We start from the raw sequence: 27,054 nt of genomic DNA, 5'->3' as shown, positions 1-27,054 counted from the left end.
TAAAATTTTGATTAGCGCCTTTGATTGCAATGACAGGTCTGTTAAAGTAGCAGCTGCTCCCTCTCCAAGCTCCACTTTACTACTTTTAACACGAACCTGTTCTCACTTTATGAGCTCTACTATTGCTGCCTCCGTTTCTGTAGCAGGGAATCATACGGAGTTTTTGGATATGGGTGAGAACATGTTTCCTTAATGGAAGTCGTTTTTTTAATTACTTTTAGTCTTTCCTTTCGGCGTTCCCCCCCATCGGGGTTTCCACAGCGAATAATCTGTAGATCTGATGATCCATATATTTTATTTGGTATTTTTATGCCCGATGCCCTTCCTAACACAACCTGTCCCATTTACCCGGGCTTGGGTGAGCAATTGGGAATGCACTCTGGCAGGGGAGCAAACTGGGGTTCAGGGTCTTGGCAACATGTGGACAGGAGGAGGTGTGGATCGAACCGCCAACACTGCGATCAATGGACGACCCACCTGAGCCACAGCCACCCCCTTATATGTAATTTTTGATAGCTCTTTTAAATGCACCAAGGTTTGATTTTGAAGTAGTTGTACAAGAAGCTTGGCAACATAAAATTGTCAAAATTCTTATTAAATCAGTAAATTCCGAATAAAGAAAATAAGTAAACAAGAATTGGACCAAACAAATTATGTCACCTTTTGGTACCTGAAAGTTTTACGCACTCATTATAGACACACTTGAGTCGGTACCTCCCAAAAAAGTTTGAAGCCCTCGTGTTACTCGTATAACTCTCATCTCTCCATATGCTTCCAGAGCACACAGTATGTGGTATCTACACCACATATGTTTTTTAGTCTCTGCTCCTGACTTAAGTGATAGATGGCCTTTTGCAATGAAGCAGTTTCACAGACCCTTTGTCTCGTGTGGATGCTTGAGATGATGAGCTGCAGAAATAATGGACTTTTCTGGCTGGTGCACATTGTTAAACTCGGTAATGGCCGGACTACAGAAGTGCATGTCTTATTGTTGCGAAGCACTAGGCTCTGTGAATCCAGACTAATGAGCAGAACAGTGAGATCAGTGCTGCTGGAGCGGATATCCATCCCAACATTAAAAACGTGGAGGGAAAAGGTGAGACAATAACACCGAAATCCAATAACACCCCCTGCAAATACCCTCAATCAAATTTAAAGATACAGATCATGCGGGCCCAATGCATAACTCTTTCGATAAGAGAGAAGGAGGGAAAAGCACACAATAGCAGCCAGAAGTAAGGGTTTATGATTGGAGAAAAACAATAACAGTAAACAGATAGAGAAGTTTCTGTCTCTTCCTTTACAAGCTGGCTGGGGATGGCGAGATAGGAGATAAATGTGTTTTATTCTTTTTTCCCGCTGCCGTGGTGTTTGGCCTCTTTCTGCAGAATTCCACAGAAAGCTCTATCTGGGCAGGAGGAGGCTGTGGTTTTAATGAGAGAGCTGAGCAACACTGTGCTGTAAATGTAGTGGAAATAATTCTACTCTGACGTGTTGGCAAACAAACCTCGGCCTAAACTGTGCTCTGCCAATTAAGGAAATGCTCCATTATCTAAATGAAAAAGGAGAGAAGCCTTGAGAGAGGAGGAGCACTGACCAGCTTCCTGCAGCCTGCGGGGCCTCAAGGCTGCTCCTGCTGGAAGAGTGGCCCCTCACTCCTGCCTGACCTAATCCCCCCTTCTCTTTTTCATTACACTGTATTTCTATCTCCTCTGTCTCTCCCTCAATCCCTCCGCCCCCCTTTCCCTTTCATGCTCATCTCTTCCTCCCCCCTCTCTTTTTATGCAGAAACTTTTTTAATCTCTACCCCTGTGCTCTACTTTTCCTCTCCCTCCAGTCATGGCATTATATAACACACTTGCATTGCGGGGCATCCTAATTCAAGGAAGCTCTTGATGTTGGCAATTTTCAACTTCTAAGCACCCATTTTAAAAGAGAATGGGGTTGGTTACCTAAAAAAAGATGCACCTCCTGGTATGACAGCTGAAAGTACTACCAGATCCTGTGTCCTCCTTTAAACTAGCCTGTACGAACCATCATCACGTTGGTAGTCAACGGTCCAGCTGAGACGGAAAGCTCAGCAGCCTGGAATCAGGAAGGTGCTGTGTTTGAATGTTTGTACATCAAACACTGTTCATGTCATTAAGGAGATCAAAGCTTTAGTTATGTCTTTTAGTCACTGTCAAGATCTCTGCCCACAGTCCTGATTGGTGCTTTTAAGGATTTGCTGAGGAGTGTGTTTACATGCCCACTAAAATACAAGTTATGATCAAACAGCATCATCTAAACAGCAAATCCCGAATCAGAATTCAGGATTCTGTGGGGATACCAGGGTACTGTGGCAACTCAGGCAATCAAAAACACAGACTTCTCATTACTTATTCAATAAGTATATCCCAATTAGCACCATAAGGGTCTCCATGCAAGAGATCCTGGTAAAACAATGCAGGCCACCCTTCATACTCATGGATGTATTACTTAAATTAGACTTCCTGGACCTGTTGTAACACCGTGCTATTTGGGGTTTCTGATCACTGTCCGCCATATGCACAGATGTGTTCTCGATTCAAGCTGCGGTATTAGTTGATCAATAAAACAAATAATTATGATCTACGTGCTGAAATGAAGATGTAAGTCTGAAGATAAACAGTGTTTTTGCTCTTGTCTTACATTACTAATTATCAGATATTGTAGCCGGGTGGTAATCTCCCAGTGGACCAGATTGGGTTTCCCCTAAACTGCAGAGATAACTCAGTGGGAACAAAACAGTCAAAAACCTGGAAAATGTTGGAATCATGCATACATGGAGCTGAATAACCAGCTTCCTTTGTGTTCCATGTAATGTCTATTGACTAAACCAGAATGACACTTAAAATTAGTTGACTACATTTTTAGTTTTCTGTGTATCCTTGTCTGGTCGTGAGCCTTAAGAATGTATTTTGTGGGGTTCTTTATTCTGCCTGCCATTCCTGCAAGAGAGCCTCTGGTTTTAGCTTGTTTGCAGTATACTCAGATATTTATTTGACAGTTCGTTAGTTTAGGGAAAGCTGTGATGTAGTTCACTGTCCTCACTAACAGTACCGGTCACTAGTCTGTTTCTTCTTCATGCCTCAGTTCTGCATTTGTCATGCCATGTTCTACAAAACTTGTTAAATCATCATCTGCCTTCGAGTGTCCCTGTGCACTCGGGTCAGAATCTGAATCGTTACACTCACAGGGCGCACAGGCCAGTGTATCTGTGTCAGGTCTGTTGCCATTTGAGCCTTAAACAAGTGCAAAAGACTGAGACGGAGCCAAGTGACACACAAACAGGATAACAGCCTGGAGCTCGGTTTTGGAGAAAGAAAACTACTAGAGTGTTGTAGCACCATGTCGTTGCTGTTTCAAAGGGCAGCAAGGCAAAAGCAAGGAGGCGGAGAGTACAGGCCTCATTAGTGAAACACAAAGTAACACTAGCTCTCGTATGATCTTCGCCTTCCTCTGATGTATGTGACAAACGAGTTATTCAACTGGAAATGAACTGGGAGAGGAAAAAAGGGCCATGCAAATCAGGAGAGTTGTGCTCGTCCCAGTGCGACCACGCGCCCTTTTCGCTCAGGCTGAATCGCCATCGTCAAGATAATCCATGGAGCCTAATGAAAAGCCCTTCATGACAAACCAGTCAGGTACACAGCACATCTCATTCCACTGAAAGAGATTGCTGTTCATTATGGCTGCGAACGAGTGCTACGAGTTGTTGTTATATTGGGATCCTGGCGAGTGTTTCTCTACCTGCAGGCCTGTTTATGGGAAAAGAGCAGGTCCCTTTGCGGCACTTTAATGCCCCCCTTACATGGCCTGCTGCCATGAGCCGCCCAAACCTCGTCTCCACGGACACGACAACGAAGAATAAAGGCAACCAGAGAGAGCAGGCTTTATCGATCTCCCATCCTTTCCAGGCCTCTTTCCCTCCTTCCCTCCATCTCTCCTTTCACCCTTTCTACTCCTATTACTGAAGAGCACAATAAAAAACACTATCTCTAATCTTAAGCACTCTCCTTGTGTAAAATTGGATTGGAAACCCTTACTTAAGGAGATCACTTTTGGAGCGGAGTTTTTGTTTTTACAGTCAGCGTCAGGAGCCAAAGAGGTCAGGAAGGCCTTGTGGCAATGCCCACTGCTGAGGCTGCCAGTCTGACAGAAACTCCCAGCGCACAGTATTCAAAGAGAGAGACAGAGACTTTCACTGGTGCTAACCCCAGTGTAGATGATCAAGGCTATATTCCATCTCAGCAGGTACAACGACTTGGCCGCTCGCCAGCCATCCGTGATCCTCTTTAGCAGTGCTGGGAGGGACAGTGTTGAGAGGCCAAGAGGAGATGGGCTGTGCAAATACAGGAGCTGTTAGGAGGAACTCATATCGGCAGAGTGCTGCACTGACTCATACGTGCTATGGAGGGTCAAAGAGCAACGCAAAGGCAAAATACGGCTTCCGACTAATTGCGTTGCATTGAATCCGGGGGGAAATCACTCAAATGGGAGCGGGTTGATCAATCTCGGCAGTCTCGGCCGTGATGGAGTGGGCAGCTTTATGGCTTCAGCTCAGTCACATGCAGCTTGGATCATTTTTCAGCAAAGGCCTTCCTACTTTACATGGATCCAACTGTATGACACTAATAGTCTCAAGCAAGAAATGTTCCTCTGGATTCTATACACTAAGCAATTCAAATAGATTTATGAATAGCTCTGCAGTGTTTCTGCATAATCCAAACAGCATGAATAGTTAAATGTTGACTTACATAAAGCATCGCTGTCTCATTCCTTCATGGAAAATGTACACAAGCAACTTGCTTTGTCAGAGTGCAGATGACAAACCATTTTCTAATTTAATCTTAAGCTTTTCAGTGCCTCATGCAAAGCATCATGCACTGAGCGTTCCTCTCTAGAACAATGCTCATTTGGTTTTAATGACCGCCTGACAGTGACTGTGGCAAACTTGTGACAAATCCCGCTGCGCCGTCACAGCACAAACCCGAGCAGAGTTTATAGAGAAAAGTGTAACGCAGCTCAGCGGAGGCCAACGTACGGCAATCAGTTGATGCAACACAAACGAAACACTGAGTGGTTTTCAGCCAGCTGCATGAAAGCCTCTTGTTGTCCCCGACTCTGCTGCTGATGCTCGGTTAATTGTAGCCCCGCACACAGACAGTCAGGCAGGCAGGCGAAAAGATGGCCTGAGATGATTTCCACAGGCAACTGGCATTCATTTTGTCTTGAAGGCGCATAAATAAAGGCTGTCTAGTCGGGTCCATTTTAATTAGGCGAGCCACATGATCTTACTCCAAGTCTCTCTGTTAACACTCACCAGAGGCTGCAGCATGTGTTAATTACAACCACATGCCACACAGTGAATCCAAGGTGAGCCAGAAAAGAGAAACTCCGAAGAGGTAAACAACAACAACAAAATACCTTCAGCTGAGTTTCTCATGATGAGGCACATATTTGGTGCAGCGGCTATTCCCCTCCCCCCAGTCAACCAATTACAGTACGTTGTTGGGGGGAGAGAGAGGGAGAGCGGGGAGATGTGGAGAAGCAGCCCTATTTAATGTAGATTCACAACAGACCCCCACCTCAACAAAACCCCAGTCTTCCTCACCACTACAGTAGGTTTATGATTTCAAATAGGCTGGGGAGAGGATTATTGTTTTGTCTCACATTTCCTCCCTTGCAAACTTCTGTCTTTCCATTTTTCCACCTCATTTGTGCAAAAATCAATTCATGAAAATAAACACTGTGTCTTCGCGCCGCGTCCGAGTCAATTTAGATTTCGTGCATGTTTCTGCCGCGCTTTTCCGAGAAGCTTAATCGTTCTCACATGTCACATGTGTTTCATCCCCTCTAACGTGATTTTTCCTCGTTATTGGGAGCACTTATTTGCTCCACGGACTCGGATGGAGGTATTAGAAAGAGAGTTCATTTTCCTCAATCCCTTGCTGATTTCTTCATTACGTTGCAGCGGAGGCGATGCACACGGAGCCTCGTACCGAGATGGGACTGCTCTTAGCGATGCGACTGCGAGTGTTACTATACCTCAGAGACGCTGGAGCGCCACTTAATAAACAGAGTAGACAGAGGATCACTTTGAACTCCTGTGACATGTAATGAACCTGTCTGTCTCAGCCATAGCTCTGTCTGGGCCCCGGCGCTGCATGGTAAAAATGCAGATAAATAAATAAATAAACAAAAACACATCCAAATAAGCCTAGAGGCCCTGTGAAAAAGCCATCAGTTACACATGGTTAGACTCATCGCATTTTGCCAACGCCATAAGAGGAGATAATTGTCTGTTTCAGTGCTGTTGCCTCTTTTGTTGCATAACAGATATTTACATCTGGGACTAATTACTCCAGACTGGGTGTCAAAATTTGGATTAACTTGTGGGATGCATCCAGTTTGGTGTTTAGACTCATTTATTAGTGAGAACAGACACTGTGCTGCTTTGACCCCATCAAAAACACACAAAAGAACTTTTTCATCTACTTTCCTTCTGTTCTTATTTTTGTTCTTCCAAAGTTGTCAGAACAAAGTGATATTGACACATATTCTATTAAAAATCAGACTTCTTTGAGATTGCTATTGATCACTAAGATAAAGACCTGAATGAAATGAAAACTGATAACTGTTCTGTCATTCTGGTCATAGAAACCCACAAATCAATTCCACATGGTCGTCATGCCAGTGCGCTGCTCTCAGACTGCAGATGAGCCTTCTGAAATTCCACAGGGGATAAAAATGCCAACATTTGTTTTAGAATCAGCTGATTGTCATGTTAATTCAGTCTTTTTTTTCTCTCCGCATGCTGGGATTATGATACGGGGGCCAGAGTTCCTCGTGGGGACAAAATGCCATTACTTAAGCATGCAGGAATCTCGACATGACATTCCTTGACCGCTGTGACAATGGCAAACATATGCAAATGAAGGAGAGTGCCACTCTCATTATGACCCTGTCACTGAGGCTCTTGACACCTCCCACCGGACCCCGAGCATGTTAGGAAAAAGAGGAAACTGAAAACGAGAGATTAACGGGAAAAGAGGGCTCGACGGTGACCAAATTCTGGGAGGAGGACAGGTGTAACGTTATTGTTTGTGCTATCTCTGCCTTTCGTCATTCTCTCTGCTCTCTTATGACTCTCTTTGTAATTTATTCCATTGGCCTATTTGCCTCACTGAATCTTTTTTTGTGTGCGTGTCTTTGCTCTGCAGTGGAAGGAGGGACAGGTTTACATGGGCGGGATTCTTTGAAGTGAAAATGCAGACTACTCCCTGCTGTAGCCAAAGCTCATCTAATCAGGGGCTAATTCCAGTTATTAAGATTTGAGAGATAACTTTGATTCATCACAGTCCATCTACCCCTATCGGTTAATCACTGTCGCGCTAAGCTCTTTTTTAGTCATCCTTTTGTTTCCACTCCCTCTGGCACGCAGAGAGGGGGAATAAGAGAGATAGAAGAGAAGGAAAGGGAGAAGATATTAACAATATTAATGACCCGTGATTCTCGTCTCCTTAATGAGAAGGGTTATTAACTGTGATTATCCATGATGAAATGGTGGTAATTCTTGAAAGCTTGAGAAAACTTGTACAATCGCTTGTCTGCTGATTTGTTCCTGTGATGTTCAAGAAAGAAGAAGGTGAGTGCGGTGAGAAAGAGAGAAAGAGAACTTAGAGGATAAAGAGGCAGGGGCAACCTGGGGAAACAGAGATGCTCGCAGCAGGAAGCTGGGAGGGATTTTTAAAAATTTTTTGGGAAGGCTAAGGGAACCGTCTCCAGTCCCAGCGCTGCTGCATTTCAGACGGTTAAAATCTGTCTTCTTCACAGAGATGAATCCAAACTCTGAAGTGTTTCTCCCTCTTAAAACCCCTGGCGCTACGTCGCCTCTCGCTTCCTCTCCTGATTTCTCTCCCGGTGGCTAACGAGTGGGCCAACGTACGCACCCAGTCGCCCATCTGCTGGTTGACACTGCTGAATGGCTGTTTGAACACCTATGCCGCTCTCGCCATATCCCTGATACAGCATTTCCCCCACTCGCCCTTTTTTTTTTATTCCAATTATAGGAAGTTGCATGCTTGTGGAGTCCCTGTCGGCTCCATATGATTCCCTCAACGGAGAGAAGGGGGGGAGGTGGGAGGGTGGCGGTGGGCTGCTGTCTGGTGAATCATTGATGTGCAGTCAGACTGTTTCATTGCAGATCTGTGTGTGCGTGTGTGTGTGTGTGTGTATGGGGGAAGAAGGGGGTTAGCAGCAGACAGATAACAATCCTGAATTATGCATGTCTGTCCCTTGTGAGGAGTCGAGGGGGGATGGTGACGGGGATGAGCCACGCTCTCTTATCCCCGGGGACAAATTTGGATAGAAAAGAGCTAGATGTGGAAAAGTCGGGACCACCGTGAGCGCTACCTGACCACTTCAGACGCCCCTCTTTAGCGCCACGAACTCCTCAAACTGTGATGGCTGCCGTCTCGTACAGGCAACTGCAGACCATACTGCATCAGTGCAGGAAACGGCCCTGTTATGAAGCCCGATCTGTGCTAATAATGCTAATGGGCAGGAGTGGCAGATTCCCCAACTTATTTGTTGGATGTTCCTTTTAAAAGTGTCCCTGGGAATTTAAGTGTGGACCACGCAAAGCACTATCGCCCTCCTAAAATTACACTGTATCACAGAAACACCTGCTGGGCCCATTTTAGATAATAATCCCATTTCTACATGCCAGTACAGCTCTCAGACGAGAGAAATTGGATTGTTTGCATTACTGACCTGTGAGGCAAGGCAGTCTGGGAAAAGCAACAGCCTTGAGGCTTTATTAGATTCAACCGGTCTTTCATAAACAAAACCTTACTTTTGAAAAAAGTAAAAAAAAATCTACTAAATGTGGGTAAGCCAGCACTTTGTGGACACACTCCATTTATTTTCTCCAATTAAATCTCTTTAATTGGATTGAGGGCTGGCACCTGGTTTACACTCTGTCAACCACGCAATCCACAATAATTGATGCCAGAGCCGCGGTGTGTGTGTGTGTGCGTGGGACGTGTAGCGATGGGGGAGGGATTTAGAGCATGTCTCACTACTCCACAATTTCACTGTGATCAATTTATCAATGGTCCGCCTCGCTGTCCACCAGCGTCCACTGCACTGAGATGGGAAATGCCTCAACACTTTGGTGTGCAAGCCAATGTGCAGCCACACACACACACACACACACACACACACACACACACACAGGCAGTGTTGGAGGAAGCTTTCAGATCCTCTATGAAAGTAAAAATAGCAACATACAATGTAAAAAATGTTCATATTATCTAGATAATACTAGTATTGTCAGCAGAATGTATTGTGAAGTACTTATTTGGTGGAACAGTGGTAACTATTTTAGGTTGTGTCCTAAATTGTTGCATAATACTATATAGTGTGTTCACCATTTTGCACTCTTCTCCAAATGTCTTGTGAGATTTATTATTATGTATCCAAATTAATCCAACAATGTATTGTTAAAAGTTGTGTACGGTCGATGGTCATGCAAGTGTCTATAAAAGGATTCTTCCCTCTTGCAAGTTTCATGGCTTTATTATCTTAGATTGAATCCAAGTCGTTTTTTATGTGAATTTTTTGCCATTGATCAGCAGAATAATACTGTTTATTGTCAAAGAGGAAACAGATCTAATACTCTTCCCATAGACATGCATGTATCTAGAATTCCTTGTAGAGTTTGTAGTAACGGTGAATTAGTGAATGATTTCCCACATAACATTAATCTGTCAAATAAATGCAATGGAGTAAAAAGCTTCCCTCTGAAATGTGTATTAGAAATACAAAGTATCATAAAATGGAAATACTACCCAGTTTTTTTCCACCACTGCACACAATCATAAAAACAAACACACGCCCTCACATATGCAGTTTAAAAGTTCAAACATGCTAATGCTGCAGATTTACATACATCATTTTAAAGCCCTGATACATAGGTGAATATGCACACCTACAGAACTTGGATCCACTCCTGAATACCAATGCCCGCGCAGAATACAAATGATGTGCGCCCACACGTGGAAACACGCAGATACAAATCCAAGAGATGCATCACGGCGCGCTGACAGCACCTTTAAGACACTTTGAGAAACACCCGGCTCCTGAATACCGAGCTCCACCGCCGTACAAATGGAGAGAGGCAGAGACAGAGCGAGAGGGAGGCCAAGGGAGACCCGACACAGTAAATAAAAATACAATTTCCTCCAGTGACATGCCCATTCTGTTGGAAGCCTGACTCTAATTATTCTAAGCACTTTGAGGGATGGCTTTCCACTGCATTAATCTACACATCCCACTAGCCCATCCACACTCGATGCACTTTTAACTACCTAAGGACGCCCCGAAACTCTTCTTAAAACCTCGGGAGGAGGAGATTGACTTTGTACAGTGATGGGGTAAAGTGCTTTGCCTGAGTGAATCTTTCTCTAAATCTCACAGCACAACCCCATGCAACAATTTTCATTTTCAATTTCAAATAGCACATCTCTCCCCACCCAAAAAAGATCAAATTCGAAGGGGGAATGTACGTGGTGCCGTGTGGCTCAAAATAAGTCGGTGTATTCTCATTACAGGGGTTGTGTGAGAGTGCGGTTGTTTTCCTCTGGGCAGGAAAAGCACTCGTAGCTCATTTGGAACTGAGATGAATCAATAAATCACCAGGGACCATCAATCAATCAATGAGCCTATCAATAGTTGCTGGTGAGGCTCCTCCCACTGCGAGAGGCCATCTTTGGGAAGAATATGTCGGGCAAATGGGCTTTTAACATAATAGCTCTGTCCACTTGTGCTGAGTGCAAGATTGATGCCCTGCAATGTTTACATGTTGACACAAGCTGTAATAGTGACACACAGCAGGTCCCGTGTTTACATGTAAAATAATCAGCACACACACACACACACACACACACACACACACACACACACACACATAGATGTACTGTAATGTGAAAGACTGCTCACATTCTGGTCATGTTTATCAAAATCTAAACAAGATCAAACCATCTTTGAAACAGCTCTGCTCTCTGATCGAGGCCGTATATTTGGCTTTGCTGCACTGCAATATCTGCTCCGTATAAACATCTGGCCCCTCGACGGCGAGAAAGAAAAAGGAGGGATACAGAAGTAGACGGTCGGAAGCAGAGATCTATCTTTCCTAATGAAGCACCACTAATTTTTAAGTAAAAAGTTAGTAATAATGGGATTCCAGCTGCTCTTTTTTTCCCCGAACAGACATCAGAGGCCAAACTGCACAGCACATTATGAGGAGAGTGACATTTTGATGTGAACTGTAGGGCAGCTTCGCTCTGTATTCAATATGCTCAAGACAAAACGCAGAGTAAGGATGAGGCTGCAATGACAAGTGGTAACAGTGACATTCTATATTTCTTTTACAGTCAGCAAATCCCATGAAAAGGCCAAAACCACCAATGAATTGATCCGACTAACAGGCATCGTCACAATCACTGGGTAACATGTTCCTTCATAACCATGAACACACACACTGCAGTTTATTTTGACTCAGTCCCACACACACCGTCACCCTGAGAGCACCAAATACTCACAAGAGCACCAAATGGAGATTAATCCGCCACTGAAAGTAGTCCCCAAAAATTGACCTATTTCCTCCTGTTTGAGTCATTTTAAATTGCACTGGCCGGTTGGAGGAAATGACTGAACCTGCTTAAAAATTAAAACTATATATCTGTGTGTTATTTATGAAGACATATATAGTCCGCTGGAATAATAATGTGTGTCTGATATGTTATTTTTTTTCCTGCAAATAAAAGTATAATTTCAACAATAAAATCCCTAAAAGACATCTTCTCCTTCTACCTCATTAAAAATCATGTTCATTTCTAAAGTTTTCCTGCTGGACACAAAATGTCTCCTACTTCACTGTAAAGTCCATTCTCAGTGTCTGTGCACTGGTGGATCTCACTGTAGAAGTTACATACTGGACCAGGAGTAACTGACAAACTATTTGTGTGCCCCGTCCCGTAAAATCTGTTCAATGAGCACAGAGAAACGTTCCACTGTCAGCAGATGAATGTGAAAACATCCTTCTAGTGTCAGACTCTGCACAGACAGCATTCTGCACAGTGAAGATCAAACATCACACTTTAGGAACAAGAAGAAACACTGATTTTTGAGTGGAGGGGGGCTTTAAAGATTCACAGGGGTTCTGGGTAGGGAAGTCAGGAAGTAGATGTGAACTAACAGATTGCTGGTTTTGGTCTTTTCATGGAATTTATAAACAATAAAAGAAATACAGAATAACACCAGCCTTATCCTTTACATTAGACCTTATAAACCACATTATTATGACGGATTTGAATTGCTATACACCTCATATTACACCTTATTCAAATACATTTCATTACCTGTATAATATTGCAAATGTAGTATTCACTCAGAGGGATACATGTGTTATCAGTGGCAGCAGAAACCTGAAATTTAGAGAAATTCCTTCTGCTGAGTATAATTCCTCACACTGGCTGGAAGCGTAAAGTGTTGGCAGGTAAATTAACTTTCCTCTAAGTTACCATCTCCAACCCACGTGCCCTTCAGCAAAGCACTTATCCCCTAACTGAGCTGCTCGGTGGCCATCAGCAGAAAACCGAGACTTCCCTGAGAGTTAACGTGCTGTGTGAGAGCTCTGCAGGGCAATGCCTGAAAAAGAGGTTGCACACTCAGCAAACACGTGTTGAATTAAAAAGAAAAAGTAATGAATGAATAAACAAGCTACCCAAACAAATATATAAATAAAGTTGTCATGTTTTTTATTCAGAGGGAAATTACTACAGTTGAGGGCCGAGAGTGAGGAATTGGTTCCTAAAACTGGGGGATTGCAAACATTGATTTACATGATGGGAAAAGAGGCGGTTGTATTCTTTTTTATTCAGGCCCCTAATGAAGGATGTGAGACTTTTCAGAATGCTGGGAATCAGAAAATGAGCTGCTTGCAAAAGGAAATAATGCTGTCAAAGAGACAAAAAGGACTTTCTGTAGCAGCATGAAAGATGCAAACGTGTAAAAATGCAAAAGAGTGAAAAGACAGGACGTGCAACTGAAGAGAAGGAAGTTAAATTGGCCAAAGTGACTGAAGTCTGTTACTGAAGTTAGAGTGATGGGTGAGAAATGTGTCACCTCTCAACCAAATCCATGTTTCATTCCTGTGTTCTTTGTGTGTGCCACTAATGCTGTGATAATGCTCCTCTAATGACGGAGACTGTCCTGGTCCAGTCCTGATGATGGATAAGTAATAAATGGCTGTGCACGGGTTGCTCTGTGTGTTTCCATTTGTTTCAGTCTATAACACTTGGTGTAAAAGGCTCAGGTGGGTTTAAGACCACTCAGTCAGTAAAAGAGATGGACTGAAGGTGTCACATACACCTGAGAGGAAACTTTCGATCTTCTAATGGTGGCTCTCTGAACGTAAACTCAGTGAGGAAAAATACAAACTGTTTATGGAGGCTTAAAGCTTCTTACAGCAAAGTGACTAATCCCACTCGTCTGATCTAAATGCTTTGTTTTACAGTTACCTAAAACGAACAGTTGACTGCTGGAGAGCACAAGAAAATGGAAAAATAAAAACAAATACAACAGGGTCTGAGCATGGGTATTGTCACAGTCAAATGGACACATAAAAAAGAAATTGATATGTGGGCCACTTTGCCAGATGGCAATATACCAAAACACTAATGTGCAACCTGCAGCCAAAGACGGGCCAGTCTTGTCAAGTATCCATTAATGATGAGGGCACTTATTTAATTAAATAAGAAACACAAGCTTTCCTCAAGGCATGGAATGATATGAACATTTTATGTCCTGGTTCTCCTGTCCAAAATAATTGCGACTCACAATGTTATCCTGATGATCATCAAAATGTGCGTAAAACTCTTAAAAATTTAAAATGGTAGTATTTTTATTGCATCACAGGCAGGAAACCTCATCCATATTATTTCCACACATCAGGTTAAACTTTATTTTTGTGGGGGGCAACAACAGCCTTCAGCCATAGTGACAGGTTTAGGATTCGGGCACTTTAAGGCAATTCAGTTTAAGACTATATTAGTGAGCTAAACAGCTTTTTCAAGTCCCTCATGTGAGGGTATTCCCTGTTATCCCAATTTATGATTACCCTGATAATGGAATTTCACCATAATATAGTTATCTGATGGGTTTTATCATGATAATATCGTTTATCCTCCCATCCTTACTTTTGTTCACTGAGTTTTTCTAAAAAGCATTCATACCTCCACACTGCCCTAAATAAGAGAGAATGTTTAATCTGTATCAAAATACACATGGTGGGAATTATAGGGTGTATTTGCCCTTTCCTTTCTATTTAAATTAAAAGTGTGGTAGTTCATGAGAAAATAATACAATTCTTTTTCTGTAAAGTTAGGAAATCATTACGAATTCCTGGATCCACACCCAAAAATCTGTTATGTTTTTTTTTTTGCCAACTTTCACTAAATTTAACTGGTTTTTGGGATACTTTATCCTGCTGGCTAACAACCAGAAAACCCACCAAATTGGACCAAAAACCTTCCTCTGCAGAGTTAACGATCCGGACCCTTATTTATTTAATTGAACACAAGTTCACAAATTCAACACGCCTGTCTGCTGACATCCAGTGGTTATTTAAAGGCTAAAAAGCAGCTGGATATATTGGTGTAAAACAGACATGCTTGTGTGTCTGTGTGTGCTGAGGCTGTGACTGTGGTGCTACTATGTGGCAGCTGACACAATGGAAACAGATTGCCATGGTCGCTCTGCAGCTCTCCATCACATCGCAGCAGATAGAGGGAACGTGAGGCCTAAGGGTCAGCGCTGTGGCTGCCTGCAGACACAAGGCACCGGGCCCAGCTATTACTGTTAGCTAATTGGAGTTTTCCTCGGGGTCAGGCTAGTCATCTGTGGTGCCTTTACCAGCGAGGACCCCCACTCAAAAACCCCCCGCATCATTTTTAACACTATGTCACAGCTTGACGTGACTCCCTTTCTCTCTTTCCCCCGTTAAGGACAGGGAGGTGTGTGTGTGTGGGGGGGGGATTAAGGAAAGAGTGTGATCTCCCTCCACCGCAGCTGGTTAATAGGAAAAGTCTCTGTCTCCTCTGTGCACCATTCATCATGTCAAATGGTAATATCTTTAAAGGTCAGGCCGAGTCATAAAGAAAAAAGAGCCTTGGCTAAACTTTCCCTGGGATTTCCAGAGGTCTAATCACCAATCACCAAATCTGAAGTGTCTCTTTTGATTGGCTTTTGATGGCCTTGTTTCAAAGTGAATCATTACACACACAAAAAGGGGACATTTAGAAGACTGGTACCGGCTAATTTTTGCATAGGAACAGGAAAGAAAATTCTCTGGATTGAATTAACCAGCTCAACAAAAAATATAAAAAGGGGGAAGATAAAGGATGGAAGAAATGTGAGGGGAAAAAAAAAAACTGCAGTGCATGATTTATCCAGTTTATTTCAAGCTGAAAAGCAGCAGGGTGCACAAAAAAGGGAGCGTAAAAGCTAGATAAAATAGAAGAAGAAAAGGTGGCAGGAAATAAAAGAGAGGCAGAGGAGCTAAAGACTGCTACTGTCTGACAAGTGTCACACTTGCGCTTCGATCCAGCCTTCCTCCTGCGCTAATGACTGTCAACACGACAAGCAGGGCCGTCTGAAGGGGGAGAAAATTACTCGCTGAAAAGCAATTGACTGACCCCCATCATTTCTCAGGGAACCAGTGACCTGTGAATATTTCATTATGGGGAAAGTCGTGAGGCCCATATAAATGGGGGGCAGAGGGGGGGTGTTGATCTGCCGGGCTGCGCCGTCCCGAGCCGAAGAGGAAAACTGGGGGCAGACCTGCCTGAGTGCCTGCCTCGTAGCCTTTTCACTCCTCTACTCCAACAATGCATATTTTAGCCAGAGAAAGAGAAGAAATGAAAGGACTTAGTTACCGTCAGGAGAAATATTTTTCAAAATTAGAGAGCTAATGTGGACGGGGGGGGTCTGGATGAGAGGTGCTTCCTTTACCAACGTCTACAGAGAAAAGAGAGGATTTAAAGGGGAAGATAAAGAAAAATAGAAAAAAAAAACCCTGAAATGTTTTGTAGGTGTGGGTCAAAGCAAGCCATTCTTTTACCCTCTGCGCGACATTCGTCTTACATTGAGAAACATCAGAGGCCTCGGAATCGAGAGGGGCAGGAAGAGAAAGAGAAGACGAGAAAGATGAAAGAAAATCAATCCCTCGGCAAGCCTGATTGATCGGTGGAGTTTTGGACAATTTCATCAGGAGACTCCACTAACCAGAGATGACACGACCCATATTGGAGGGAGAACGCATTGTGGAGATTAATACCCGCATTAGAGGCATCAGGTCGGATAAACGCGGGCTCTGGCAGTAAATACACTGGGCCCGCGTGCCCCCTCAATGACGACTTAATGCCAGAAAAATCCTCGCAACCCACACTTTACTTTTCAAACTTTGACTGGACGGGATAATTGAGTCAATTAGGAGCACCTTAATCCGTGGAAGGGATCTTCAAAAGAAAAATATACAGTCAAGGTTTGGGTTTGGTCTTAAGGATATAAATAAAGAGAGCTTGGAGATTGTCTCTGTTTATCCAACGATGGAGGGAAAGAGCAGAAGGATTATATCTGATCTCATTCAGGAACCTCATGTTTCATATTAACTTTTACTCCTGACTGTTTTAGTAAAACTTTAATTCATCATTTTTGTGGGAATAACACTATTTTATAATTACTTTGTGACAGTTAAGCATTCGTCAACATTGAAGGAATTGTTATGTTCCATCTGGGCTGTGACAAGCGCCAAGATAATATCAGGAATTAATTTAATTAGATAAGACCATGGGAATCGAGTATAATATCAGTTTCTGGTCATTCTGACATTTTCTCTTTATTCCCCATTATTTTAAGTCTGCAAGACGGGAGGCGAAAGAAAGTCAATAAGCGCATCATGATCTAAACTTCCACTGAATCCACCTCAGTGAAAAGCAAGTTCTCCGCTCTCCACCGTGTATGTCAAACCAATGGAGGGAGGAAATGGACAGGGTGAACTAGGGGGAAGTGCAGAGGGACAGAGGGAATACTGCTGATCGAGCAGATCGGGCAAGAAAGCATGAAATACTACATTACAGGGGGAAAAGGACAAAAGCAGCCACCAGGGCCTGATCATGTAGGCCTGACAGGGAGGCAGGGGGTGGAAGTAATCGAGGGTCACACAGGCCAGATGACTGATCGGGGGACGTCGGGTAAAGTGACAATTTTTGCGGATGGTAAATATTTCAGCAGTGCTCGGTCGTGCGGTGGAGGTCAAGCAAGCTCCATTTTAAAACACAATAGACGGACACCTTTAATAAAACATCCCACATAAACACACATAGCGGAGCTGCTCACAGGCCCCTTCCACACACACACACACACACACACACACACACACACACGCAGAGAAAACTCTGACTGTCCTTTTTCTTACACTTAATGGTCTAATTTCCTCAGTTTCAGCCAGAGGAAGTTGCCTTTAGAAGCGTGATGAAATTCAGGTCTGTGCTCATAAGCAGGTGGGGGACGTGACCGTGACTGTCAGTGACATTTCACAATGATCCACATTTCACACATTTAAATGCAACAAAAAGGCCTCCTCAGTCCCTGTCTCATATCCGGTTTAAAAGCAAAGCCTTAAAGAGCATGTGGGATTCTTTTTTCTGTCTCTAAGTGCACTGCTGACGATGGGAGGAAAAACAGTAAAATCTGCAAAAAAAAAAAAAAAAAAAACCTTGCTTCCAGCTCGTCAGACTGGCATCCCTCCAGATGAGAACTGGAGTGTCTCACTGATATACAACACCAGTGCCGGTGTGACAGTGCACATGGATCTGGTCCATGTATCGCTGGCTGAACATCACTTGCAGCAGCTCCTGCGGACACATCCAACTCAAACCCTTTGTGGACTACCCAGAGTGCCCCTGTTCTCTTTGTCCGTCAGCGCAGGTAGCTAGTCAAAGCACAGACTGACAAAGCCGGAGTCTGGTCCAGAGGCTTTTTGCTGCCCCCTCCCCCCCCCAGCTCCTATAAACTTGGCAGCTGATGTCAGAAGCCGCTGAGTGGGGTTGGAAAAGCAATGTTCCCCCTTTTGCTCCCCATCCTCTCTTAGTCCGTGATAAGGCAGCAGGATGGGGGGTGGGGGGGTGTTATAGTGTCGGAGACGGGATTGGCCTCTCATCCTCTGTTTTACATTACTGCATGTCTGCAGGAAAGTTGATTAAAGCCTGTGTGCAGATGTGAACTCCTCACCTGCTTTGCCTTTCATCACTGTTGGGGTGTGGCCCCCAGCCCTGCTTTGCTGTGCTGTGTATGCACCGAGATTATGACCAAGGAGGCCGCAATACAGTGCCCTCAAAGGGTAATCAGTGGGTGGGGATAGGGTGGCCTGGGTGTGGGTGGCTGCAAAGAGCCGGATGGTGGGTGCTCATTTATCAAACACCTCCAGGATAACCTCCCTTCTCTTTCTTTCTCCTCCATCAAAAATGTGCCACGCATGAAAAAGCCACTCCTGCCTCTCAACCAGCTTTGCTTTGAGCCTGGACCTGTGCTTTCTGGTGCTCCGTCCTTGTGGCAAATTAGCACTCATAATGAGCTGGAATCCAGTCCTCATTGCTGCCATTAAAAAGGGCCCTTGGGTTCTAGGCAGACTCAGTGACAAGACCATTGGTGTATTAAAGCGGTGAAATGCATACCTTAGACCTCAAGCATGTACTAGATGAACTCTTGACCCGCCGCCCCCACCCCATCTACATCTCGGGCCCCTCTGACACGGTTCCTCAGAGCTGTGCTTCCTGATCCCAGAACCCATTCACCCATTTACCCATTTTGAAACAATGAAATGGCCACAATGACTTCTTGGGCCGGATTCAATAGGTACTTCAAGAAAAGGGAAACCTGCTGGGATTGGCTTAAATGATGAAAACTATTGTGCTCAGAAAGAATCAATCGGTGCTTTTCAGTGTAATTCGATTCTATTCACAAAGGGGCTTGGGAGGCAATCTTAAAATGGAAATGCCACTTTTCTTGGAGTGGGTGGGGAAGAGATGAAGAAAAAAAGGGATAGTTTGCATGGCAAGACACCATCTCCTACGGTTAGTACATCTTTCAATCATGTCGGTATGTGTCTTAGAAACCACCGTAGAGTTTGTGCTGAGTGCAACAAAACTCGACTAAAGTGGATTATCGCTTTCAGCCAAATAATTACGGCGATGTGGGTGGGATGCACCACACCTCATCCCTTACATCCACCACAAAGCAGCCTCACAGCGGCTGAAGTTTTAAATTGGTCTCTGCTTACATTTTCAGAAACCACAGTCTTTTAATTGCGCAATATTAGAGCAATTTAAAAGACTTGCAAGTTCAGTTGGGACTGCGGATCAGTTTCCTGAAGCGGAACAAAAATGGCCGCATTATCTGTTTTTGAGGGAACATGAATGCTGGGAGTTCAGGTAGTCGCAGCTGCCAGAGAGCCTTACAGGTATTTACTGTTGGGGGCTGTGTTACATATGGTTGCATAAGATATAAAAATATGACATCCTCAGAATAACAGCATGTTGTTATCTAATCATGGCAGAGTAACAAATTGGTACATTCAGCTGCTTTGATAAAAGAAGTCCACAGGGCAGTGATGGCACAAAATACAAGCAACTTTTTTGTGCTTTAATCAAAAATGGCACCTTTTTTTCCTGGATTAAGCTCTTGTAAATTTTTGTCTGCACCTTCAGTCAAGCTTGTGGACAAAATGCATTAGGTGAAAACAACTATACATGCACAAGTTGATCCTGCAGAAGTAGAGCTATGATGCGTGAAAAAAGAGATGAATGGCGGTGCAGAAAGGAAGACCAACTCCCCTCTCGAGCGCCAATCCAGCAGGATGTCGCTTATCTCTCTGGCCGGTAAAGTGCGGTTGAGGCTCCGGTCAGCATCCTTAACCGCTATCTGTCACTCTACCTCCTTCCCTTTCTCCCTCACCTGCCTCCCCCTTTGCTGCTCTGGGACCGGCTCAGTTTCAACCTGGCTGCGGTCGGAGACGGACAGGATGAGGTAGACGGGGAGTTGGACTGAGTCTGCAGGCAGGCGGGGGGGTGTTGGGCATGCGGGGGGAGGAGAGGGACATTGTTAGAGGCTAACCCATGGGGCTGTTCAGTTCATGGGGCCCTTCTCCTCTCCCTCTGTCTGTCTTGGCAAGAGAAGAGGTAGTGTCTCCTGCATCATTAATGAAGGCGGTTGACGCCCCGTACAGCAGTGCCCAGCAGCCAAAGTCTCTCCTGCCTGCCACCAGCCTGTAAGTTTGAAAGAGAGCTGATGTAGTGTATATCCACACTATGGTAATGGCAGAGGTAAAGCCAGGCCTCACTCTACTTTGGCAGTCCATGCTGTATAATCAGCCATGACGAATAGAACAACTCGGGAGATGGAGAGGTTTGCTAACTTTGGGCTGGCACAGGTTGGACTCCATTGTGAAGTTTATGAGTAATAAAGAAGGCATATTCAAAGAGAATCCATCACATGAAACTTCTGAACATGAAAGCTGCTGTCTGTGTCTATGAAATGTAATCTCGACCAAGCAGCAGAGAACAATGAACTAATTAAAAGATACTTTTTTCAAAATTCAAGTTTGATTGAATCCTGGATAACATGCATCTCAAAGAGAGATGGAAGCTCTGTCAGAGACTGTTTACTGTAAAATGCACGATGGAGACAGACAGAGAGGGGGAAAAAACTACCTCTACTCTCCTTTCATCTACAGTGAAGACAACCATGTCACAATTGTTGCCTCCTCAAATTTCCTGATCAAAGTGCCTTAGTTCAGTTCCAAGCCTTCAAATCACATCCATACTTCATTCTGGGAGTTGAACTTTCTGTCGGTGCAATCGATACTCCTTTTTGATTTCAGCTGAAAATTGCCACTTCTCAGAAATCTCAGCAAGCAGATGACAGCAACATATAAACTGTATTTAGAGGCCCAACCTGTAATTCAGAGATAAACACAGGGTAGCCCCACTAAAACATCTTAAACCAGGGACAGGGAACTATCATTCTGTGGTCGAATGTGAAACATCCTGGTGTCAAAAAGTGGGACTGCAAGGTCTGACGGTATGTTACAGTTTGTCATCATGGACATAACTCATTTTAGTTGCACACCAGGCCAAGAACACTAAAAGTTACAACTAACTGAATCCCTACTGTTCAAAACTGCACGTGCAAATCGAGGCATGTAGAAATATCAAGAAATTGTCATAGATGTGCCGGTTTCTAACCCTCAGTCTACCTTTGGATGATTCATTTGATTAATTCAAATTTTTAAATTGAGCCCTCTCTTTTAAATAATTGTCTGGATTGAATGTCTTCTGTATACAAGAATGGATGTCATTAATAATGGACATTATTTATTTAGTACAGCATGGTGTCAATTCTGATATCTGTATCCACAACTGTTTGAAAAGTTTGGACTGTCTGTCTGGCACATGCTTGAATACATCAAAGACGTCAGAAAGTGACAGCCATTGTTCACTTATTATTAATTTAACTTTAAATACACAAAAAATAGAATGAGGTAGAATGAGACCGACTAAAGAGGAGGGAGACAAATGAGAGTCATGAGTTAATTCTTACTGCAGATAATTCCATTTCCGTTTGTGGTCTTAAACATTAAGCTTATTACACACTTGCGGATACACCATTTTTTACATGTAGAAGATAATTAGCAATAAAAGTAGCTGACCTAGCTTTGCTACTAAGCCTTCAAAGCCCTCTGTGTTGATGTTGACAAGCTGCCTGAATACATCAAAAATGTTTGAGTTGGCCGCTGTTGGCTTGGTTTTCATGAATCCACATATCATTACACATGAAGGGGAAGAGAGCAGTAGGTGTACGGGTCCATGGAATTGTGAGTTTTGTTTACTTCTGCGACATATGGACATGGTATATTATATGCTATGCTATGCTATGTCTAGATCCAGAATATGCCATTAAATATTTTATGCCACGCCACCTGTTTTAGAGTAAAGCGCTTGGGCAATCAACCTGAGAATGTTGCCCAACATTTCACATTTGTTTGCATTGTCAGCAGAGCCAACTGAAGAGTAAAACACAAGCATGAATAACTAACAATGGAACAAAAGGCCTAATTCCCATCCTAAAACGCAACAACATATGCATATAGATTATAGAAAAAGAAAAAAAAGAACAAAATATTTGTGCAAAATACTTATTGAAACAAGAATGCATCCACTAAGGATTCAACATTTCAAAGAGCTCTTCACCAAAAACTCATTCAAGTACACAGATAGATTGGGAAAGGGACGTTTGTGCAACTGTTGACAAAGTGCTTGTCAGTTCCATTCAGATGTGAGAGAGGAGAGAGGACTCAATGCTAATCGACATATGAATGAAGCCAGGGAGGCGAGCTTATTCAGGAAGTGTACCACTGCAGCCCTCCACTCCCAGAATAGCCTCCAGCTTTACTGTATCTTCGGCTCTTTGTTAACGCTTCGCCTCTAGCCTCAGCCTGCTGCATTTGCGCAAAAGCGACAACAAAACACTTGTTTTTAGAGGGAAGAGCCCGAATCTGATTCAACTTCAGAGGATTAGAGTAACAATGGGGAGCTTGTGCACTCATACATGCATTCACACACACACACACACACACACACACACACACACACACACACACACACACACACTGTCTCTTACACACACATGCAGGAGCAGTCCCTGCCCAAGTGGGAATGAACTGCTCCAGAAAGGCCAGGGCCTTGGCAAGGTAATTAACTGAGGGTGCTTGTTTCACATGGCAGAGTCCATTAAGTGCCATGTCACACTGATGTCAGGGTAAAGGTAGCGCGCACACGCACACACACACACACACAAAGGAACACACACACTCTGCTTTCAAATGGGGGCAAGAACGTCTGAGGTGGAGATAGTGAAGTGAGAACGACAGAAGAAAAGAAGTAGCTGTGGCTTCTCCGGGGCTCTCGAACCGATCCCTCCCTAATCAGCAACCCCACTCCCCCTCCAGATCCAGCAATCGATCGACAGCACTACCACCCCAGCGCTGTGATGAGGAGCAGGGGGAGAAGTGGATGTGTTACCCCTCTATATACCCTCTAATTGCCCTGCCTGGGTTACCACCACCCAGCTATCCCAGCAAAATGGCCCCCGCACCAACTGATGGAGCAACAATTCTGCTGGCAAAGCTTGAAAACGGGTCCCGACGTAAGCCCATTAGGCACGGATGACCACACCAGACGCTCCAAGAGTGGAGGGCGGTGGGATGAGTGGGAAGGGCTGCATTAGCTGAGGGAGGAAGTGGGTACACTCGTCCCCATAACCACAACAGTGAACAAACCGCGAGGGCACCACACACCTGAGAGAGTATGCCTGCTTGTACGCACGCAAGTATGAACACACACATTTGTGTACACACACACACACACACACACACAAGCATATACCTTTCTGTGCTTCTCAGAGTACTGCTGCATCTCAGATAACATTGTCCCCACTGAAGAGACTTCCACACAAGCTAACTGAGGTTTATCTCCCACTTAACAGATGAGCCAAAGGAAACAAGAGAGGCACTCAGGGACTGAGCGAAGAGAGGAATGAGGATAGAGGAGGGGACACAGTGGCGGTAGGGACGGAGAGAGACAAAGCAACAAAGAGGCAAAACAACAAAGCACCAAAACAACAAAGTGGCGCTGCAACAAATGGGTGCGAAGATGCAGAGGAGAGAATGATTATCGAAGGCAGGTTTCTCCGACTGCTCTTAAAAATGATGATCACAGTGAGAATTGCCTTAAACTTGATTGCATGGAGTGTGTGTGTGTGTGTGTGTGTGTGTGTGTGTGTGTATGTGCGAGCGGTGGAGCGTGGCGGAGCGCGGTGACGGATGGATGTGCGCCCACAGTCCTATGAGCTGCCGTTACGCTGCCCAGAGCAGCACTGCAATTAAACGAGCAAAGGCCTGGATGCTAAGACCGGAGGAGCAGGGGCCGGAGAGCTTTGGACGACGAGTGCTGAACTGAACACTGTGCTGATTTGTGCACTGACTGTCCCCGAGAATAGGGCCATGTATTTTTAATCAATGTCAAAGTGATGAAGTGTGTGTTTGCCTCAAAAAATCCCCTGACAAACACAAATAGAGAAAGACAAACTCCCCAAGGGGCCCCTTTGTGCACGCACACACATACACAGATATAGAGCGCCACAGTGCAAAGACTGGACGGAATATTCCAGCAAGTGACCCGAACAGCCTCCTCCATCTTACTTTCAGTGTACAACCTGGTATAAAAACCTATTTCATCATTAGTATTACATAAAACCAACACAAAAAGCTGCCTAATTTGCAATGCAATTAACATTTTTAATAACAATAAATACTGCACGGATAAGTGGTCGGCTGGCCGATAATTAGAAATTGGCCGATCCATGGCCATCCCTCAAGACAGACACATGCTGACTTTTCTGCAGGTTATCTGGTATTGGGAATCATTCCTGAAGCATAAACAAGCCAGGGAGATAGGCTGGCTACCGTCCAACAGCCTGTCTCCTCAATTTTACAGGCTTCTTTTCCCCTTTCAGCCAATTCAGCCCCAAATATCGATCAGCAGAGAGAGAGAGTGGGAGAGAGAGAGAGAGAGAGAGAGAGAGAGAGAGAGAGAGAGAGAGAGAAATTGAAAGAAAGAGATGGGTAGGAAAAAAAAGAGAAGGGGGGGGAATTGGAGAGATGGGATGGGGTGAGGGAGGAAAGGCGGAAATGGAGGCCAAAGAGGTGAGGTATGTGGGTAAGTTGCAGAAAGGCAGAAAGTTTCTTCGTGAATTCCTCGCACAGACACAACCATGTGACACGAGTAAAAGAGTGGCTGCGAGGCAGACGGGGAGGGCTGGTACTGTAGAAGAAAGCAACAAAACAGAGGTGTGAAAAGGATGAGAGATCATGTTGTGTCTCAATCCCTGGCAAACAGACATCTAATACTGAAAGCCGTGGCGCCGTAATAAGATCATTAACCCAAAGACCACTGACCTAAGGAGAATGCTCAGTGATCCCTGACTGAAACGCAGAGCATTAAGGAGGCTTCTGGATGATTGCTTGAGAATTATGGGACCACAGAACATGAGCAGGCGGACTTGTGGGCGTAAATGAAGCCACAACCGCAAGCCTGTGATACATTATTCTCATAAGTTCTCTCGGCTTTTATTGGACTCTTTACAGTCTTGGCCCCCATTTGGACTCCACTGTACTGCACGTAATCTGACAAGAGGCATCAAGGGCTTGATGCGATTATATGAAATGAAATTAGAACACATTCAATGTGCCAAAGCTCTGTGCCTTATCAAAAGGACCAATTGGAATGCTACTTAAAGAAGTGCCAGATGTTATGTGGCGGAAGACTTGGGATGATCTTTGACCCTGATGGAGAGCCAATCAGCATCAACGCATCGAAGGGCCTCCAGCAGCAGGAGGGGGCGGAGGAGCAAAAAGGCGGCCAGGCTGTACATAGTTTTACACACTATAAAATATGCATTTGCTAAGTGGTACAGCATTTTGCCCTTTGAGAGGTTCATGCATTGTTTAGGCAGCAGAGCAGAGGAGGAGGAGGCCGGATGGTGGCAGAGGAAGTGCTCGGTAATGGGGCCAAACAGGAGTGCTGATTTATGTGCACAGTCACCTAGGTAAAAGAGAAACAGTGGGACCGAAAAAGGGGAAAGAAGAAGTGTTTCGCCGTTGCTCTATCTTCAAAAGCAGTTCACCTCCTCTGCACTGCACCGTGTTTGGCCCAGCTGTCGGCGTACAACCATAGTTAAGTGCTTGTGATGCTGAGAGCTCCAACGACACTCCGGTTAAACTTTTCCTAAATTGTATCTACTGTATTTTTAATTGCGTGTGTTCTCAACTGTCGATTAAGTCAAAGTTAAAAGCCACCCCTAGGACTGCTTTTTTTGGCGAAGTAGCAGATGGTGGGCTGCAGAGTACCACCCAGCAGCACTGACTGATCTGTGGCATGTGCTGCAGACAACCAGTGTCCCTGTCTGCTGCACAACACAATGCAAACCCTTTGATACTGTCATCAGGGTATTATGAAATGAAAGGCCTACCCACCCTTTTCCTCCATTCTGGCTCATTTACACCAGTGTTATGTCAGCTGTAAGTAACATAAAAAGAAAAACCCAAGCGAGAACCAGACTATAACAGAACTGACTAAATTCTCAGCACGTGATATCTTCACCTGGGTTACCTCTGCCTGGCTGTATACCCGGACCCCCTCGCCTCCAGACCTGTAATGCAGTGGCCCCTCCCTGCATCCCGCCTTTACAACAATAGCATACGCTAATGCACGGGCCAGAAGTGGTCACCACATTCCTGGCAAACACAACCTAATCTTTAACCTCTTTACAGTGCACATGATATACTTTGCAAGCAGGGGCCAAGGGTTTATCCATTATGAATGAACCCATATTACTCCAGGCATTAGCAATGTATGAGCTGGGCTTAAGAAACACAAGGTCTGGGTTTTTTCTGCCTGCCTCCCTGCCACTCCTACCGTCCTCCTCTCCTTCCATGCTGTTTTCTTCCCTTCCAAGCCACGTGCTGATGCTCTCACACAGCCTCCCATGGTTGCCCTGACTCCTGCCTGACAGCTCATCTGGGCTGAGCCCCGCCTGTCCGATCGGCAGCTCCGTGAACACAGGGAGTTTGAAGAGGCAGAGCCACGCCCGAGGCTGAAGCCCTCCGCTGATCTCAGCTTTGCTCGCTCTCCAGCTCACCACTCCTAACCCAGCCAACCCTCATCTCAGCTCCATCGCTCGCGCTGCCCTGTCTTCTTCAGACTGATTTCAGTGCATCTACTGCCATTGTGATGGTATCTGATTCCTCAAAGCCAGCCAACTGAAACTTTAATGAAATGCAAGCATGAATAA

At 44.5% G+C, this 27,054-nt stretch overlaps 1 protein-coding gene across 14 annotated transcripts in view; it reads right to left on the bottom strand.

Moving 5' to 3' along the window:
* Nucleotides 1-27,054, bottom strand: part of LOC127356659 (RNA binding protein fox-1 homolog 3-like) — a 468,674-nt gene that overhangs the window by 45,859 nt on the left and 395,761 nt on the right. The window lies entirely within an intron of this gene.

This window comes from Dicentrarchus labrax, unplaced genomic scaffold (assembly GCF_905237075.1).
Source record: "Dicentrarchus labrax unplaced genomic scaffold, dlabrax2021, whole genome shotgun sequence".
In the NCBI taxonomy this organism is placed as follows: Eukaryota; Metazoa; Chordata; class Actinopteri; family Moronidae; genus Dicentrarchus; species Dicentrarchus labrax.
Note: the sequence above shows the minus strand (reverse complement) of the source record. Positions and strands in the feature narration are given on the sequence as shown.